Source organism: Heterodontus francisci, chromosome 8, assembly GCF_036365525.1.
Source record: "Heterodontus francisci isolate sHetFra1 chromosome 8, sHetFra1.hap1, whole genome shotgun sequence".
NCBI classification, from domain to species: Eukaryota; Metazoa; Chordata; class Chondrichthyes; order Heterodontiformes; family Heterodontidae; genus Heterodontus; species Heterodontus francisci.
The window spans coordinates 13,833,596-13,839,595 of NC_090378.1; positions in this window are offsets into that span (position 1 = coordinate 13,833,596).

The following is a 6,000-nucleotide window of genomic DNA, read 5'->3' on the forward strand; positions in this document are numbered from 1 at the left end:
ATTCCTTTTGGGCTTAAGCCCACAGTAAAAGATTCATTCCCCCCACCTTATTCATCAATAATCAGTGCTAAATTAGCAGCTTCACAATGAGGTAGAAATTCCTCTTTGTGTTATATTTATCCCACCAGCAATGAGTACCCATGAGATAAATGTGATGTAGGCTTAAAACTTCTAGTATAGAGAGGTTGCGGGATGGTTAGTTTGGGAAACAATGGAGGGGGGCACCCTTCAGGCATGTTCTTGAGCAGTGTAAGTCTGCGTGTGGGGCCACCTGACCCTGGAGGGTTGTACCCAGTGATGACACTGGGCACCTGAATTGGTACTGTTCCCTAGGACTAACATTCCTCACCTTTAACAGGCACAAAAAAAACATGCACACACACTCAAGAGCATGTGGAATGTGTCTAATTTTAGTAAATGCTGAACAGAGTAGAACATTCTAATTGTGCTTTAATGTGGTGCGAATATGTTCCCGCAATTCTCAGAAGGTTTCAGGAGATCCTTGGCGGGTTGTCATCTATAATGCATTTTCTATCTCCTGTCATCATGCAATATGGCGGATATTTGTTTCGAACTAAACAAGATAGCTGACTGACAAGGCTTTGATATACAGTACACTGTTTATGAATATCTTGCAATTTAAGTACCGGATGTGTTCAGCGTGGAAATAAAGATGCAAAAACATCAGGACAATAAATCCAAACCTTTGTTTCAAATCCCCTGAAGAAAACTTCCACCAAATCACAGTTGTCACAGGGATGGATGATGAAAGTTTTTTTGTCAGGGTGCGGAATACAAATCACTTTCCTGTTGCTAACACTGCTCTTTCTCCAAGATGCAGGCACATCATCAACCTTAATGATAAACACCTTCCACAAAAGTAATTCTTAAGCCTCAGGAACAAACACCTCGGTGGTATCCTGAGAGTACGTTCCACAAACATCATCAATCTCCTTCGGCGGGTGATTTACAACCTCTCTTCGCAAGCGACTCAAATAATTCCTGATCAGGCCCTTCAGCCTCAAATTAGGACTTTCCCCCTTTTTTCAGTATTTCTGTCGATATCCATGTGCACACAAAAGGAGTGTATGTGCACAGCATGCACACACATATACATACACATATGTAGAGTGCCCACATGTACACACACAAATACAAAGGCACACTCAAGATACACAAAAATAGCAACAACTTATATTTAGATATTACCTTTAATATAGTAAAATGTCCCAAGACACTTCATAGGAGCATGATCAAACAAAATTTGACACCCAAGGAGATACTAGGACAGATGAACGAGGCAGGTTTTAAGGAGCGTCTTGAAAAGAGGAGAGTTTTAGGGAGGGAATTCCAAAGCTTAGGGCCGAGGCAGCTGAATGCACAACCGCCAATGGTGAAGTGAAAAATGAAAAATCAAGAATGCACAAGGGGGCAGAGGGTGTCCAGAGACTTTGGAGGGTTGTAGGGCTGGAGGAAATTACAGAGGCAAGGAGTGTATAGCTATGGAGGGAGTTGAAAACAATGAATAGAATTTTATGCATCTAGGGGCATAAACCCGCATATACACACGAGCGTTTGTGGGGACAAGAGTAGGTTATTCAGTCCTTTAAGCCATTCAATTAAATCGTGACTGATTTGTACCACAACTCCATTTTCCCAGCTTTACGTCAAATCCTTCTCTACCCTTACCTAACAAAAAATAGCTCAGTCATGAAAGCTCCAATTGTCACCAGCATCCATAACCTTTAGTGGAAGAGAGTTCCAAATTCCGACAATCTTTGTGTGAAACACACAGACACAAACAAATGGGTATACACAGGTACACAACAACTACCATTGTATAGCACCATTAATGCTGAGAAACATAGCAAAGCAAAAAGTGAACACCGTGCCAAAGGAGGAGATATTAAGGCTGAGTCAGAGGTTTTTTTTTGAAAAGCGGGTCTTAAAGAAGAGGGAGGGGGAGAGGCAGGGGAGTTTATGGAGATAGTTCCATGTCCTGGAGCCTTGCCAGCTGAAAGCATGGCTGCCAATGGTGGGAAAAGGAAGGGAAGGAGGGATGCACAAGAGGTGAGAGTCAGAGAGACAGAGAGTTTGAGGGTGGTGTTCGGGAGCTAGAAGGGGTTACAACCATACAAACATATGAAAAAGTCAGAAAAGAAAAGATCAGCTGATGTATCAAGCCTGCCTCACATCATGATGGCTCAACCATCATGGCTAAACACACCTTCACTTCTGCCTCCAACTCCCATAGAACCCTCCCACACCTCGTGGGCGGCACAGTGGCGCAGTGGTTAGCACCGCAGCCTCACAGCTCCAGCGACCCGGGTTCAATTCTGGGTACTGCCTGTGTGGAGTTTGCAAGTTCTCCCTGTGTCTGCGTGGGTTTCCTCCGGGTGCTCCGGTTTCCTCCCACAGCCAAAAGACTTGCAGGTTGGTAGGTAAATTGGCCATTATAAATTGCCCCCAGTAGAGGTAGGTGGTAGGGAAATATAGGAACAGGTGGGGATGTGGTAGGAATATGGGATTAGTGTAGGATTAGTATAAATGGGTGGTTAATGGTCGGCACAGACTCGGTGGGCCGAAGGGCCTGTTTCAGTGCTGTATCTCTAAACTAAACTAAAAAAAAACTAAACTAAAACTCACCCCTGCAGCCATGCGACAGAGATCGGGAGGGGAAAGGCAATGAAGGGATTTGAACACTAAGATGAATATTTTAAATCTGAGGCATTGGTGCACTGGGAGCCAAGGTCAATTAGTGAGAACATACTTGATGGGTGGGGAGGACCTGGTGCGGGGTAGGATACAAGCAGCAGACTTTTGGATGAGGTGAGGTTTAGGGTGTGTGAATGATGCAAGGCAGTGGAATAGTCAAGTCTGGAGATGACAAAGGCATCAATGAGTATTTCAGTGACAGATCGGCTCAAGTGGGTGCAGGCAGGAGCTGCCGTGGAGGTGAAAATAGGCAGTCTCCATGACAGAGAGAATACATGAGACCAGATGCTCAGTTTGGGTCGAATGGGACGTTGAGGCTTCAAGCTGTTTGGTCCAGCCTGATAACGATGAGCGGGGAAGGGGATAGAACGGTGGAGAGGAGGCAGAGTTTGAGACGGGAGGGCATCAAGGACAATGTGTTCCTAATCTTCAGCTGGAGGAAATCGTGGCTCATCCAAGACTGGATGTCAGCCACACACTGAAGGTGACGTGCACACACACACACACGGCATACACAGAAACACACACTCACACAAACACAGGTAAACGCACAGGTACACAAACAGATTCACAGGTGTGTACAAACAGATACCGCTAAGTACAAGCGTTCATACACACATATATATGTAAAATGACATGTCTATACAGCCTTATGTAGATGCATGCAAGGCTATGGACCAAGTGCTGGACCATGGGAATAAGCCAGATAGCTGTTTTTGACCAGCACAGATACGAAGGGCCGAATAGCCTCCTTCTGTGCTGTAAATTTGTATGATTTCTATGATTCTTCTATGACACACAAAGGGACACAGCAAAATGCTTTCGCATTGTCACATATGCTCATCCACCAGAAAGAACAGTTTAAAAAAAAGGCTTGCGATCACCACTATTACAGTTACCATTTTGTTTTTTGCTGTACAAGGAACAGCTGGGTTTACTTAGTTAGATAGCTTCCTGTTTTGGCAAAATCATACAAGCAGATATGCACTCATTATTAATTATCCTTAATTTGCAATCGGAATCTAACGGAGAAACTGAACCATGAGTGTGACCGCTGTGAGTCAGCCTGAAATTAATAAAGCTTCGCATTGCAAGCTTCAGGTGAAGCTACAGTTGGCTAGTTCTGTAGCTGGTGGCATCAGCCACATTCAGGGTTCAAGTGGATGCACGAGAAGGTTTCTGTATATGGTAGTGTGCCTGGGGTCCAGGTCTCCACTTAAAACAGCACAATCCCTGGGCCCTTAAAGTACAAAAAACACTTTGTAGCACTTACTGATTCAATTGTAAAATTCAAAAAAACTTACATTAAGAGTTCTGATTTTAATAGTATATGATTCCACCTCCGTGATGCTATTCTATAGGGTGCTTGTTAAAAGTTGCGATATAAATGCAAGTTGCTGTTGACGGTTCAAACAATAATTACTTGATAAGCAAGATAATTTTTTGACTCGTATTCAATTGAAATGTGTGCTGATGTTTGATACTGCCCAACTGTAATTTACAATTCCTTCAAGTCAAATATTACAAGCTCCTGTTTCCAAGAGTTTCTGACTAATTGTCAGTCAAAGAGTTACAGTAAGCGCTGCTTCCTCTAACTCTCATGGCTTGTACACTGTGGGGAAAAAATAAAAGACATGTGCTCAATCATTCTGTCAGGAAGGCTTCTTAACAAATTACCTTCCCACCTCCCCCCCGCAACCCCTCACTCAAATGAAAATACTGCCGGAGTTCACTTTCTTCAACAATTTTCTGTGGACACAGTCCATATTATCCCCTGTACTGACAAAAAAAACCCCCAAGTGTGGCACCCCCATCCTAACAGACAACTTATCGACAGATATTTTGACGACAATAGACATTTCCTTCAGGTCTCATGCAAGACCAGTTTGATATGCCGGTGGGTATAGTGGTGATTCCTTGACCTCCCCGTGCTCTCAGTTGGGGAGCATGGGTCAGAGATGGGGCTGTGGTGTTGTAGCCCTGATTGTAGGAGCTCCAATGGAGTACTGCTAACCAACACCCCCTTCCCCACAGCCCCAACACACTCAGGAAATCAGGATCGAGGAATTGGCCCTTATTTGGGGTGTATCAGTGACATAATTGCCATTGTGAGCCCTATAAATTTTGTAGGCTCCTTGTCGCAATCATGTTAGTCACTTCCAGCATTTTCCCCATTATTGTGTATAGATCTAGATGGTGAGTGCCGCTGGATAGAGATCGGGAGCAGAAACCCAAGCCATTTCATTCAGGCACTGGCAGGATGGGCCAAATGGACACCTTATTCTCCGTAAGATTCGATGAATCACCTGCATTCATATCTTTCAAACCTGGTATGACCCAAAGCACTTCTGACACGTAGCCACTGTTATAACACAGGGAAACACAGCAACCAGTTTATGCACAGCAAGGTCCCACAAACAGTGGTGAGTCAAGTGACCTGATAACTTGTTCTTTAATGCCTTAAGAATCAGATCAATTTTGTAATTAGGCCACTGATTAGAACTAGCCTGCAGTAAGTTCCTCTGCATGATGGAGTTTTTAAGTTGGCCATCAGCTACTTTCCATCAACCGTCATAAATGTGGCATTCTCCGTCATTCAAAGCTGGATTATTAAGAATCCCAACAATAATGGACGATAAAAACACTTGTGGAAATCCTGAGATGAACACGGTCACTTAGGTTAGAAAGAGAATGAAAACCAACCGCCCCATGTTTGATTTTTTTGACCCCAATAACTTAACCTTTTCCCAGGAGCATTTATTTAGCAACCATCAATCTACAGAAACCTCTTTCAGCAATTTGTCTCAAATTGGTCTCAGAATAGGTCTTTTTAGCCCACCTCCCCACCAGATGTACATGCTCCATTGGCCTTGGAGACACAAGACACATTAAACAAGGCTCCATCTTAGTCAGTAACACTCTGACTTGCTTCTAGTCACCTCTCGCCTCATGAGCAACATCAAGGAGGTCAGCTTGAGATTGCTACTTGTGCTTAAGTTTCAGTCATGGATTGGCAGTCGGTATAATACAAATTCACTGCTTATTAAGTGCACAAAAACATCAATAAAAATGACAGGTGAATGGCCGAAAATGTAAGACTCAATTCCTTTTTTACAGCTAACACTTCATCATTTCTAAAGTAGCTCAAATCTACCCTGCCAAAGTCAAACTAAATCCATACAAACCCCACTAAAATGAACCGGTGTAATGCATTTAAACAGTGATTTTTTTTTTAAAAACACATACCTTTGAGGAATTTTCTTGTGTTTTGTGTGGCAGCCATCT